Source organism: Stegodyphus dumicola, chromosome 4 (genome assembly GCF_044657685.1).
Source record: "Stegodyphus dumicola isolate Sdum_Otavi_A_Nest chromosome 4, ASM4465768v1".
In the NCBI taxonomy this organism is placed as follows: Eukaryota; Metazoa; Arthropoda; class Arachnida; order Araneae; family Eresidae; genus Stegodyphus; species Stegodyphus dumicola.
In genome coordinates, this window is record NC_140771.1 from 109351579 (window position 1) to 109367305 (window position 15727).

The window sequence follows — 15727 nt, forward strand, 5'->3', positions numbered from 1 at the left end:
TCTCTGTCTCCCACAGATGTTGCCAACGTTTGAGTAATTCTCTCTCGAGCTCAGCTTTTAAGAACGAACCCGGGAGAGGCACGCCAAGTGTGCGAACGTGGGGGTCAGTTGCTGCTCTTTCGGCTAATGCATCTGCAATTTCATTACCCAGTATCCCAGTGTGGGCAGGTACCCACTGGAGTTCAGACCTATAGTATTTAGGTGTTCTTAGTAAGAGTTTTTGTATGGCCCTGACGAGTGGATTTTTACTACATGTGCCTTGGATTGCCTGGAGGCTAGAGGCTGAGTCTGAATATATACTGGAATAGTTATTTTCCAGTGAGTAGACAAGTGCAGCTTTTAATGCAATCAGTTCAGCCTGAAAAACTTAGTTGTGGTGCTTAAGCTTTCTTTCCCAGGTCTTTAAGATCTGGTTCCCAAGTAGAACACAGTATCCGCTACCGGTGCCACATTCTTCTTTGGAACCATCGGTGTAGATTGCAGTGGCGTTAAACCACGTTGGTGGCCTGCAGTTAATCGAGATGTTGAATTCGGCCGGGTGGCAAGGTGGCTCGGGAATGCTTTACTCATAGTCAGTATAAACATAAGTCCTGTCCCATAAACTTATTGTCTCTTTGAGTCAGAGCACTCGCACTATTGCACTCTCGCGCTGAGCTAAGAGATGCAGAGGAGGTAGTCCTGAAATCACGATTAGAGCATTAGTGGGTGAGGTTTTATATCCTCGGGCTCAGGAGGAATGGTCTTTGTGCTGAGCGTAGCAGATTCTCCATTTTAGTAGTGATCGTTATGCCCCACATGGAGGGCCCATACAGTGCAATACGTTCAGCAACTACAGAGTACCACGTCTTAAGCATCCTCGAAAAAACTCTCTATGTTGGTGCTGCTGTTCTGAGCATGGAATGAAATATCCTGTGAAGTCGTGCCTTGACCTCCTTTAAATGTGGCATCCAAGTCAATGTGTCGTCAATTATAACTCCAAGGTACCTCAAGTTTTTGACTATTTTAATATTTTTCCCATGTAGGTTGATGCACGGGGTTCTACGATGGCGCTTACCTGGGCAAATAAGCATACCTTGGGTTTTTGAGTTGGCAATAATTAACTTATGGTCATTGGCCCATTTGGCCATCTTGTCCATTGCTTGTTGCGCCCTAGTCTCATATGCGTTGCGGCTGTGCCCTTTGGTTACCAGCAAAAAGTCATCGGCATAAGCCAGTATTTTCGTGTGAGGATCTGTGTTAAAGAGAGTTAGTGCTGTGTCCGCTACAAGATTCTAGAGCAGTGGCCCCAGACAGGATCCTTGAGGACAGCCTCTATTGATGAAACGTGAGTGCACTCCTGCGTCCGTAGTGGCTTGTAAGAGGCGATCACTTAGGTAGCTGTAAATAAGGTCAAAGAGAATCTTAGGGCTACCCATGTCCTGTAATCTCTTCAGTACATTGGGCCACCACAACGAGTCTAAAGCGCCCTGTATGTCCACAGAGATAATGAGACTATGTTGGTTATTTCTTCTGTTGTTTGCTATTAATTTTCGTAGGTGCTGCAGCGCGTGATCCACCGAACTGCCAGGAATGAAGAAGTATTGTTTGTCACTTATGCTTTGTCCAGACAGGATATAGTGTTTAAGTCTTTGAAGGACGACTCTCTCTAGTATTTTACCCGAGGCAGGAAGAAGGCAAATAGGCCGGTAAGACGTTGGTACATTAGGGTCTTTTTTCGCTTTGAGGAAGAGCACCACCTCACCAATTTTCGTGCCGGCTGGGAAATATCTGTTGCGCCAACACGCAGTAATGTAGGCATACAGTAACTCCGGATGCGTACTGTTAATGGCTTGCAGAATGCCATTATCTATCCCATCAGGACCTGGTGCTTTATTGGTGTTTAACGCTTTAACAATGTCGCTCATTTCTTTGGCGTTTGGCAGCGGTTCAAAATGTGTTTTCTTGGTATTGTAATATTGCTCAACACTGGCTCTGATATTTCTTTGTGCGGGATTATCTGTGTCTGCGTTATCAGGTCTAAAGATATTGTCCAGAATGTGAGCAACAACTTCTGTGCTAGTTGCTGCTCCGTGGCTTATTGTGGCAGTAAGATTAGTAGGTGTAAACATCTTATCATGTGCAATACGGAAGACAGTTCCGAACTTATTCGCAGTGTTGGTACAGTACTCTTTCCAGGATGAAAACTGTCGCTTTTGCAATCTGTCTTTTGTAGGCAGCTCTGTGCTTTCGAAAAATTAGCGAGTGTGTCTCTTTCTAAGGGATCCTTGCATGCTTGTATTCTGCGCCTTAAGGCACGGACTTTGCTGCGTTCAGCAGTCAGCGAGGTGCTCCACCAAGGAGTGCATTTCGGGGCGGTGTAATGTTTCCTTTTCAAGACTTTTTCGCACAGTGAGAGCAGTGTTTGCATAAGATCTTCATGCATGGCGTCGATGTCTTTACTACTGTTGCAATTGTTACATTGCTGACACCAAGCTGACTAGTTGTGTTTGCTTAATATAAACTCCGTCAACACATCCAACTTACTTGTTTGATACCTACCAAACAGTTCAGCTTCTAATTTCGCCCTATCTTTCACCGCAGGAAATGCTTTCTCATTCCCTGTGGTCAAGCGCGGTTTTAAATACTTCATACTTGTAATTCTCACTCCCGGGTTCACCCAATAAACGTTTACCGATGCATTTGTACACGTCAGTGCCTGTTCGTGAAGCGCAGCAATTGCTGTGGTGACCTTCTGTAATTCTGCAACTGAATATAAGGGTCCTTATTTGTTCCAGGAAATTTATTACGGAACTGCTACCAGCGAAAATACTTGCTGGTTACACTGATGCTCACATCGCCTTACGTTGTACTTCCATGGCAATACTAAATGTTTCTTTTTCTTGCGATATGTTCTGTAATTTGTTCGGGCGCCACTTGATCTGGTAATGCTATTTAGTCCAATGACCCTATCAGAAGTCAAACTAATTACCGCTTTATCTTAAAAAACAACAAAATAGTTCTATTTCTGCTACAGTATCTACAGGAAAATACCGACACAGAAACAGACAGGTGCAACCGTAACTAGCTAAATAACTACCAAGCTGAAAATAAACTCTTAAGGGCTAGTTAATTTCAACATTTTTACTGATCGTACCTGAGTGGAAAAATGACTTTTGCGTTATGTTTACCTACAGTTAGTCACAAACGTCTGCGTACAGACCAAATTTGAAATTAAAAAAAGCACTTAAAGCATAGAAAAATGTACTTTAATCATAGCATTTTTTTCTTCTATTAGCTAAAAAAGCTTAAATAAAAAGTAAATAATATCAGTGTAATACTTTTTACATTTTTTCCAAAATATATTTTGTCAAAAGAACTCAGAAATTCCTTCCAATAAGTCTGCGTACACTTTAAAAAAAAACAAAAAAAGCAAAATATAAGTTTTGTACATTACTTCAATACTTTGTAGGATATCCTTTATTCTTCAAAACAGCTTGCAGACGTCTGGGCATTGACTGAATTAGCTTTTCAGCGTCATCTGACGTAAATTTCGCCCATTCTTCCTGCAATTTACTAATTAGCTCATTTCACTACGTAATATTGTATTTTCGAATTCGTTTCTCCAATTTTGCCCACAAATGTTCGATTGGATTGAGGTCTGGTAACTGTGGAGGAATACGCAACTGTATTGGGAGTGCGATAGAGGAGATATTCCTTCACAATTTTAGCTGCATGTTTCGGGTCGTTGTCTTATTGGAAAATAAAGGTATTAGAAAGGTTTAAATTTCGGGCACTGTCTCGTAGATTTTTCTTCAAAATATCCAGATAAACATACTTATCCATGATTTTAGCAATAGTGTGAAAATTTCCAACTCCTTTCGACGACATACACCCCCATGCTATCACACCGCCAGCTCCATGTTTGACAGTTGGATTTAAATTTCTCAGATTCAGTTCTGTTCTTGGTTTTCTCAATACAATAAAGTGGCCATTAACTTTAAATATTGTAAATTTACTTTCATCTGACCAAATTACATTGTTCCAGAAGTCCTGCGAAGAGTTTAAATTTGTTTTGGCAAGAGCAATTCTTTTCTTTCTATTTGTCTCGGAACTGTATGGCTTAGACCTAGGTTTGCGTCCATGATAATCGGCCTTTCGCAGCACTTTTCGTACAGTTTCAGGAGAAATTTGCTTGTTGCTAGTTAAAAATGTCTTTTGCAATGCTTGCAGCAGAAAATTTAGGATTTTGTTTAATTCGTAAAAGAGTTTTTCTTTCTTCTCTCTGCATTAGCTTCTTCGGTCTCCCACATCTTGGTTTTACAGCAAGACTACCAGTGTCAAGATAGTTTTGAATAACTCTTTGCACACTAGAAAATGGTTTTCCAATGGTTTTACCAATATAACGAAGAGTTTTACCTTCATCTCCCAATTTGATAATTAGTTGTCTCGTAACTAAAGGAATTTCTTTATTGGTTGTCATTTTCTTCAAAGAAAATAGAAATAACAACTTCCAATCAACGTGAAATTCGCTTCGGAAGTCAATGACCTTGAAAGTGTAACCTTCTTTGCATTCTCAAGTTTGAAGTTTAAAAGTTAGATAAAAAATCCGCCGCCTCCTTCGCGTTGTAGGCAAACTTTATTGGCTTTGATTTCTGGCCACTTATCTTTAAAAAATTAGTGTGCATAAATTATTAGATATGAAAATATTACAGTTAAATAATTTCTATATAAACAGTTCACATTCTATATAACAGTTCTATATACAGTTAAATAATTTCTATATAAAAAAATAAAACTTTAAGAAACTACCCTTTTCGCACCTTAAAATTTGGACTTGATGTTACTTTTCTTGATGTACGCAGACTTTATTGACTAACTACATCCGGGACCGTGCTGTGAGAGGATCGGATAAACAAGATAGCAATAATTTATAAATGAGAGCATGACATATAAATTCCAAATTAATTCTGCGTCTATTAGATATTCTCAAGTCAAAGGAATTTCCATTAATTTTTATTTATACTTTCACTTTAATTTATTGAAATTTTTATGTCACCATAAAAATATTATCATGAACCATTCATATTTATCATTCAAGACAACACTCTTAAGGAAATTGTATAAAGAACACTACTCATTTTCCTTCTTGCTTTTAAGCAGGTAGTTTAACAACTAGTCTAATAATAATTTCAAAATAAAGAAATAATTTTACATTCTCAATTAGAAGGAACTCTGAGTTCAAATTATTAAAAAGGGCTGCGGGAAGGAGACGAGCTTACATTTCATTCGAAAACATTACAAACATTTATTATCTTCTTCTATTTCATTAAAAAAATATAAATCTCTTATCTGTAGCCATCTTGCAGTGGAGGGGAACCTTTTGCTTAAAACCATCCTTATGACACCTAGCTAATCCGCACCACAAGGACTCGAAACGGCACGGCAATAAATTCTTGCATCACACTCAAGGAAAATCAGCTACATCGTCCAGGGAAATTGGAGGATTCGAAGAAGAGGTGAGCCATTTAGAATGAATTGCCATAAGTAGTAGTCCTGGTCCATTTCCGTAAGAATATTTGCAGTAGCTAAGAAACTGGCGTGGCTCCTGAACAGTATACAGTTCACATCAAATTTACAAAAAGCTGGCGAGAGCATATTAGCAGCTCCCTGCCTTTGCAGTTGACGGCAAGAAAAAGGTCTAATTCAGCCAGATCGGAACGGAAAAATAATGACGACAGTCCATCCTTCAAGTCTTTCATTTTCAGAAGAATTCGCTCAACAATTCATTCTCGACATTTTAGCGAAACGCACGGCCATAATTGCCACTCCTCGCCGGAAGCACTGCTAGTAGGCGAACTACATGTCGTTTCTTTTTTCCCGCTCATCACAAACACACCAATGTATAAAGTGTTAATCATAAAGTGATTCCAACTCGAATTTCCTTCGCTTTCTTCACAAACACTGGCTCCCATAGTAGCTTCAATTATCGCTCCCCGTTTTGCGACTAAATTTGTGTTTCTTACTCTGAATGACTGAAATATGTTGGTCACACATGCTCACCCTTCTTCACTTAGCCAAACCGGACACCCAGATCGCCAACCAACATGACTTACATCAAAGATGAAGTGGCAACCTCTGACCTTTCCGTCCCGTATTAGATCCTGTCCTAAAGGTCAATTGCACAAAAGAAATTTGTTTTAGAATTTTCCAAAGGACAAAACAACTCGCGAAAGCATGACTTAGCCAAATTGGCCTCCCTCCCCGAATTCTTTTCAATGAACCGAAATCTTGGTAAAAAAAAAATTAAGTAAAAAAGGAAAGTAAATATTCTTAGAAGCATCTGTTTTTCCCCAAAATTAAAGCATTAAAATAATAATTCAAAATTAAATAAAATTAAGATTTTCTTAAATCAGAAAAATACTTCACCTGTTTTTTTTTTTTTTTTTTTAATAACACGGTCATACAATTATCTACACAACAAAATCATGAGAAATTTAAAACTAACCATTTATTTGCACAGAGTTTAGAACACAAAATACTACTCTACCGGAGCGTCAGAATTAAAATACGGAGAGCAAGAGAACGCGAAGCCGAATAATCGCGACTAAAAGAGCTGGCTGGAAACCAACGCGTAGCTTGCCGCATTGCCAGAAATACGCTCTTATATAATTACAAAACCTCAGTTTAAATATTGATTAATCATTTGGCATTCTGATGAGGAATAAAAAAGGAAGTAGTTATTATAGCAATGGTCGGAAATTAAAAATAACTGCTTAATTATCACAAAATTCTCATATTTAATCTTTAATAATTAGCGTAATTTCTTAATAATTCTTTTATACTTTTAATAATGTATAATAAATCATAGCAGATAAAGCAAGCTATAACCTAATTCACTTTTAAAAAATCTATTTTCCATGAGATGTAAAACATTGAATTTTAAAGATGATTTTGCATATTTAAAATTAAATTTTTATGCTTCCTCTAGTTTAAACAAAGAATACAGAGATATTTTACTTTTTAGTGGTTTAAATTTTAAGATGATTCCTTCACCTTTTATAAAGTCGCCATTCACGCTTTTTCATTATCTATCACTTTATTAACATAGACTAACAGAATAAAAATATTACATGTTTTTCTAGAGAAGTTAAAGAGAGCACATAGCTAGACAGCGTTAAAGCCTTATCATCACGAAAAACTTAGACATATATTCTTTCGGGAAGAACATTTTTATCTACCTACCGTAATAAATCACGTAGTGCACCAGAAGAGATTCGACAATAAGTGCACTCTATGTTAGCAGATATCAGAATTCCCAGTAATGAAAGCAAGAAATTACTAAATGCACCACTCCCTATTCTTTTTCATGCAGTGGTAATTGACGTCGAAATTAAGTAATTATTAGTAATTGAAAGTCAGCATTATTCGTTATTCATTTAAGGAGCAAATATATATCATTAATTGCTCGGTTTGAAGATTATTAGCTCTATGAGTGGTAAAATTACACAAGTTTTTAAACTTGGTATTGTTCTTATGAAATTACTCATTATGGATATGTCTTGGAATTTTGCAGGCAATTTTGAGAACATTTTTGTGTTTAATTCTTGAATCATAATGCAAATCTTATTATTAGGAGTTTATAGTATTCTAAAGGACGTTTTGCCAAAAAGTAATGTAAAAATATTTAAATTTATAGAATCTTCCTTTCTCAGTGCTAAACTCTATCTATAAAATGTTTCGAGTTATTACGAGAAATTTTGGATTAGAAAATATGTATCAATAATCAATATCTAAGGATATAGAGCCAGCAGACTCCATTACCATGCTGTCATTCTCGAGTAGTGTGCATGATAATAATATTTAAGAAACTACTTACAGAAATCAGGGACTAGATAATAGAGAAATTATTTGAAAATATACGGTTGTTGCGCGCTGCAGATTCGTGGCTGTCTCGTTAAGCAAACAGTTTGAATAAGCGGGAAAAAACTGACTATTTATTATAAACTGTGGGGTTCCTCCTTTTTATTTAACATCTAAATGTGTAGGAAACTCGTGAACAGTTAATCAAATAATTGCTTTAGTTCCAAGAACAGAGACGTAAATTTAAGAAGGATTAATTACCCTTTATTTTTCAAAATAAGAATTTAACAGTTAACTCCTTTCTCAGAGCGTACAGCAAAGCCTTTACTTGGGCTTGAATTCAAATTAATAGGAAATAAATCTTAACTAATGCGTACCTAGAACGATATAGCTGATGCTATCAAAATTCTAAGTAGTTGGCTCCTAAATATAGAATAAGCTAGCAAATTATCAAGGGCTTGAAATACAGCCGAGCGTATTACAGCATAAAGGGAGACGTAGCCAAAAGGCGCACTAGTCAGAAACTCTGAGACTCTCTCTGGAAATCAGTAGAACTTCGACTTAAATACAACTCATTTGCATTAAACGCAATTCTAAAAACACATTCGGGTAGGAAATTGTAAGCTGAAATTAGGAATGACTTCAAAGTAGCTTTAGTTAAAGATAACTGTTAAAAACTTAGGATAAACCTTACAAAACAATAATCACAGCAAAATAAAAATCTGGAAATAAATCAGTGAGAACCGAGATGTTAAGCTGATCCTCCTTGGCGCACAAGAAATGAATCCCCCAAATCACTCGCAGAGTGCCGAAATTCCGCAAACACGTTTAAACTGCATATTCTCATATTATACTCTCAGTTCAGCTTTCTGAAAAATCTGATAAACATTAATCATAGGTCATCCAAAATGCGTTTTCACAAAACTTTCAAAACGTCGCCATGTAGGCAACGATCGTGGTCGCTTTGAACCGTTAAAAGTGTATGTTTATCCTAAAAGGGGTATTAGTCTCGAAATCAGATTTTGAATCGATTCACAATAATTGAGTCGTATCATTTTTCATTCGGGTATGCTGCCATTCGACAAAATGTAAGATATTTATTTTTCAAATTCAATCTGCCTGTTCTTGATTTACAAACTAGGCATTTGAATGCAACAGATGCAGTTCTTAAGCCTTACTTTTGAATGGAATTGCCGTAAGTAATAAAAACGCATTTAATTCATGGTCTATCTAATTAAAAACATTCATAGAATTCATATTTTCATAGAATGTCATATATTTGTTATCATTTATTTCATATTTTGAAAACTTTAATGAACTTTTGATTAAAATAAACTCAACGATTTGAAAGCTATCAGTAGCAACAATGCACGGAATAAAACATTTTTATTTCCAGCGCGCGAGACTGTCTATCGTAAGTTAAAAAGATACGCTGTTTTTAAATATTTTGTGATTTTGATTTTATGAATTTTGTGAATTGAATTCTATGTGTAAGTGCTAAGAGCGTGATCTTTGATAAATAAAGTTCACTCAATAACCGTTAATAATAAAACGACAAAAATGTTTTGTAAGACATCATCTTATTAAGAAAACTTCTTATTGATATGATGAACTAAATAGAATCTGATAAAGAATAGAAAGATGTATGCCAAAACTGCATTTAAAATTTTTGAGATTTTTCTGTCGAATTGTATACGACATAAGCTGCGAAGAAAATAGTGCTTAATAAAAAAATTAAAAGTTCCCCTCTCCAAAAAAAAATCTATTTAATTAATGTAAGAAAATATAAGAAAACAATCTAAAAGCCCAAAGTTATACGATTTATATTACTCCCAAAGGGACGTTTTCCTTCATTTACAGAAGCATGCACCTTTCAAGAGCATTTGAGCTACGCCACATTGGGCTAAAAATATTAAAAAGTAGGATATCTTAAGAATTTCTGACAGGACAGACTCTGGCCCTGTAGATAAAAAAATATTATTCCTTAGAATGTTGCCATTGCTCGCTTTGAAATTGTTTTGTAAGAAAAAATTCGTTAAAGGTATACAAAATATAACATGGACAATAAAACAAGTTCCAAATTCGAGATTCCACGTGCCAAAGTTCGGATGGGATGGAGGAATATGATATTAAAACATTTGATGACTCTTGTTACCGTATTTTTTCACAATTCGAGAAACATACACACATTCTAGATAAGAAGTAAAACAATTATATACAAACATTTCGTCCCTAACTCAATTACACAACACTAAAGAACTAAATAATAAAAAAAGAAACAGGGAAAAATGCGCTTAAAATAATTTAAATACTAACCTAAATTTGCAACACTTTTTTTAGACAAGTGGCATTTTATCAGGAGTGAATATAACAATTTTAGATAAGAATTTTACAATATGGTAATATTTCATGCATTTCTTTTTATTTTTTTATACACGAACACTGAAGGTTATGAAAAAAGAATTATATTCTCCTGTAGCTATTATTCCATCTACAGTGACATGGCATTCTAAATATTTTTAGGACTTTTGCATACATTATTGTTAACGTCATTTCTAAAATAAATCTTATTATTAGTTTTATACCAAAAGAAACTGATAAAAGTACTCATTCGTACATAAATGTCTAACTGACATCAACTGAAAGCGTTTTTAATAACCTTTTATGCAATACCTAATAGCTTAGGTACTCTTTACCCATGTATTACTACCAATTCATTTTTAGGCTCATTCGATTTTAATTAATAAACGCTTATCTCTGTGTGAAAAGTTTTCATAATGATATTACGTTACAGTGACGTTGCAACCTAAGGCATCATTTGATCAACCCTCCTCGTAGCAGAAGTTATGATAATAACGGTCGATGAAAATGCTTAAATGAAGCATGAGAATATTTCATCCTCAATAGATAGCAACACAAGACATAGCAGACTTCACGAAATCGATTTATTTCTATCAAATGAGGTAAATCGATTTCAAGCACTGAAATTTCACCGAACCAAAATTCATAAAAGGTATTTTGAAAGAGATATAATCGTATTATTGCCGAGAAGATGCAAATAAGGTTGCAACTAAAAGATGCATAAACTGCCATACATTATTGAAGAATTCAAAATCCAGGTAATTTTTCAAACTCAAGTTATTGAATCTAGATAATAATTAACGGAATACAAGAAGAGATGGAAGAAATGGCATCTGGAACATACTAATTAGAATGCGTGAACACATAAGTAAATGAAGATTTTGAAGCTTTGGTTTATATTAACATTTCAAGAAAGTTTAGCTAGTAGAAACGAGGAAACCGTGTGGACAAATAATTATACCTGTTGATCGATATTGTTTCCTCTGCAGCACATGAAACATGCAGCAATTCCAGAAATTCATTTACTATTTATTATGTATTGATTGCAAATCTTAAGATATGCAGTCTTGTCTGTATTAGTACCGTAGTAAACATGATATTGAGTACCATATAATAGAAAAGCACGCGAGTTTTAATAGAAAGATAACATTTTATTCTGACAGGAGTTTTAATCAAAATCTCTGTATGACTCAAGAGAATCTGATCCACTTTGTAGCGTCATTAGTTCTACCGGAAAAGGAAACATGAAAATGTGCAGCACCTTCGGGAGCATTCGAACTCTAAATCTTACGACTACAAGTCGGACGTGCTTCTAATTATATCAAGAAAGTGAGCGGTAGAAAGGCAGAAAAAGCCCTACAGTTTGTGTCATTTAAAGGGCAACTGGGGAGTAGGGCACCCAATCACCCAGTAATTAAATACCGGTGGTGACGAATATTGTTCACCACCTTTTAGTTTGGGTGTCACTTTAGGATTTGTAAGTAATTTCGATGCACGGAAACTGAAGAAATCCCTTCTCCTTGTGGGGATTCATTTATGTAACAGTTAATTGTTTTACTTTAAAACAACTTTCCTTTGATTCCCGTTTTCAACCAATGCTCTCTTGACAGGATGTTAATAATTTAGAGCGCGCGTATTCAAATGAAATACAAAGTAGTATTTTTTAAGGGAAGGTTTAAGGAAGGTGATTTTAGTTGGCTACAGAAAGCGTGTTATGCCTGTTAGAAATTCACGTTGCTATTTTGAATTACTAGCGGTTTCTAGCCATTAGGCTTTATGGCGACTCTCACGAGTCGAAGGCTAAATTACCCTGTGGACCGCTACGCTTAACTTAATACATTTCAGTTAACCGTTACACATTTGAGCCACAAAAGTATTGTCTTCTATCAGCACGATTCGGTGCCATCTGTGATTGTATTGAGTGAATAAAAGGTTCTTTACAACCTTTCTCTGGACTTTGTCATACGAAAGACTTGAGGATAATTCCTCACATAGTCTTCAAGTGCCTCATTAGTTTATAATCTCACATAATTCAAAGCTGTATCTCACATAACTCAAAATGGACAGCCGAAGAACGTTGAAATTTTGTGTATGGGATTGCTATAACACCTAGTTGTGCAACTCTTTTTTTATTGCAGTCGGCATTATCAAACATATATATATGTGGAAGGGGAGTTGAAGATGCTAAATAACAATTCCAACGTTTTCCACACCACAGAACATTTAATAAAAATAACAGAAGAAGGTACATTTAATCGACTCACAGTGCCGTTTGATACAAACAGGATTCTGGATAGATTTTACCAATCTTATAACATAGCAGCTTAGTGCATACTCGTACTTGCTGTCGTATTATGCAGTTCAATTTACCACCTCCTCGTGGAAACATACATTTCATTATTTAACCACCTGCACGTGTAGACCTACGTCTTACCACCTTCTCTTGGAGACATCTTACCACCTTCGCGTGGGATAGAAGACTGTCTATCTGTCGTACTCCTCTTTTACCTCGCTCTCGCTGCTGGCGCATAGGTGACGCCCTCTGGTGGCTGGGTTGCACTTACGGATACCACAACTAAACATATATATATGTGCGTGAGAGAGAGAGAGAGTAAAATATAAAATCTAGCTTTCAAATAATAAATTAATAGCCCTTTAGCTTCCGTTTCATTCTAAAAGTAACAGCTGTTGTACCTCTCACATACATTGAGAATAAGTCAGGCCAACAACTGTATTAGAAAAAATTGTACATCGCTTGAATGGCAACAGCGGATGATATTCCATGCCTTTTTTTTTTTTTTTTTTTGGAAGGTACGTAATTTATTAATTCATCTTGCGATACTCTTGCGTGTCGAAACTGAGTTTTGGTTTGGAGGAAATGAAATCCGCTGCGAATATTAGAGATATTTATCATTTTGATGTATTTTAGAAATTGAGGTCTCCTATGTTTAAGTTTGCGGTATGTACTCAAGTTTTAAAAAATGTTACGCTGGCCTTATTCTCGTTGTTCCGATAAGTGAGATTTTATGTTATTGTGGTTATATATAATTTGCAAATAGAAATATAAATAGAATTCTATTAAATGCTCTAAAAATCTGGAATGGTATTTAAATTTGTAGATGTTGAGTATATATTCTATCTCGGTGCGTAGTTGCAGTCAGATTTGGAAAGTAAGACTATTTGCTGACGACGTAAGAACTCCAATAAATTTTTCTCCCTGCAGTTCTGATGCGCACTTACCGATGAAATCTGAACCCAAAATCCTGTACATTAAGAAAATTATAAAGTCAAATGTAAACTAAAAGACGAAGAGAATTCAATGTTATCTAATTAATTTAAATTTCAATTACAAGCACATGGTGCTTCCGAATTAGAAATTGAACCATTGATAATTATAATAATGCGAATGGGAAGGTGAATAAGTTTAGATTGCACGAGGTATAAATAAGGAGGAATTTCAAATTTCCAATAACTCAATGTTGCAATTTAAAAATGAGCGAAGAATTCAATTACCTCATGAAAAGCAACAATCATTAGCGCAAGATAAATATTTGAAAACAAAATAGTTCTATTTTCTCATATATTTTTAGTATACTATTGAAGCATCTGAAAGTGTATAGCAAATAAAACTGATCGGCATGAGTTTCAAGATATAAATCAGCCCTTTAACGCTGCGAAATGACCAGTAAAACTGTAATAGTTTTAAAACTAAACTAAAAAAATGAGCAGAAAATAGGAAATGTAGAGGAGTTAATTTCAAACATATTTGAAGACTATGCATTCCCTTCATTTGGATGTCTAATAGTTTCATCCAGTGATTTAGGAACCATACTATTGCAGTCTGTTTACCAGATAATTTAGATGATGTTCTGGCAGAGAATTTCACTCTTACGTAAAGCCAGATGATCAAAGATCCAGGAGAGATCGAATTGGAAGGTTAGAGTCATATCACAAATTAACTGCTCACGCGCGATTCGCCTAATGCATTCAACGCATGTTGGATGAGCTTTGAGTTACGCAAATGTTCATATTACCATATTGCTCACATTACCATTTTCAAATTCTTGATTTCCATCCTTGATGACAATCACATGTTCTTATAACAGGCATTGGATTTTAACCGATCTGTCTAAAATACCAAACATAAAAACAAAATTTCCAGTTCTGTATCTTGAAAGTAAAATCAGGCATTTCATATCGAAGACACAATAATTAAGACACAATAACACGCCGAATAAATACTAATTCAGAAGTCAAACAACAAAAATCAGCGTTATATTCACAAAATTTTCACAGGACTAGTTTCGATGGTTTTACCGAACCATCATCTTCAGCTGCAAAACCGCAAATGAACAAGAAGGAAATTTAAAATTACTTTTATCCCCTTAGTTTTCATCTTTAGAATATATATGAGACACATATTATAAGGTATTTCTCCCGCCTTTTTGGCATTCCTTCGTGGTGTGGTGGTTTGCACGCTGGTGACACGTGGCACCGGTTCTGTGAAGGGACAGACAATTTACATCCATGACGTCTCTGAGATTCGAATTCAGGCCATTCGGTACGAAAACTAAGACTAGAACTACACCCCATTGTGCAAAATTACTAGTATTCGGTACGACAGTCAGCTTTACTAACCACATTCCCATCTTAATTTCAACAGACGCTTATCGGACACTGTTCACATATAAATGTACTAGAAAGCCTGGTGGTCATACGAAATGACCGCTTGTTCTAGATATTATAAATTGTAATTAAAATGATTTGTGCAAAGTTGTCTGCTAATTAAAACTGAATTGCCCAGGGCAAGCGTCGAGGACGCCCCTTTGCTTACTGCTCCACGGGGTTTCCCCCCTTCTACTTGCTTAATTGCTTAAAGTAGAGTGCAATAAAGGAAACCACTGGCGGTAGATTTCTTAAGAGCCACAGCTAGCTAAATAAATAAAGGTAATTTAAATAATAAAATGTTAATTCACACGTCAAAGATCTCTTTGTACACAACATTTCTTGTGTAGATCTTTCCATCATTTCTAAGCTCGCCTTGCAGAGGACTATCAATTTTATTTAATTTTACGTCCGTTCTTTCACGAACTCTTGAACTGGCAACATAAAGTTGGCCGTGTCCAAATGCAGGCTCAGTTAAAAAAAATGCCAACAGGCTTAAGCTTTTGGCCCTGATACTTATTGAGGGTCATAGCAAAGGCAAGTCTTACAGGAAATTGTCTACCACTCAATTGAAACGACAACCCTGTACCGTGGCAACTTCACCCCACTGGCTAGTACAGTTACGCAAGCAACCAATAAACTATCGGCGACAAACAGACACTTAAGCGGCATGTAATAAAGATATTTATTTATTTATTTTATTTTATTTGTTTATTATCGTTGCCGGTTTTTGCCGGTTGTATATTTCCGAATTCTATTATATATAGATGTTAAATTTATTTATTAAATGTAAAATGCACGTGCTCTTGTATTTTTAATTTTTCCGGCTTAGCTTTCTCATAATATTCGTCACGCGCTGCAC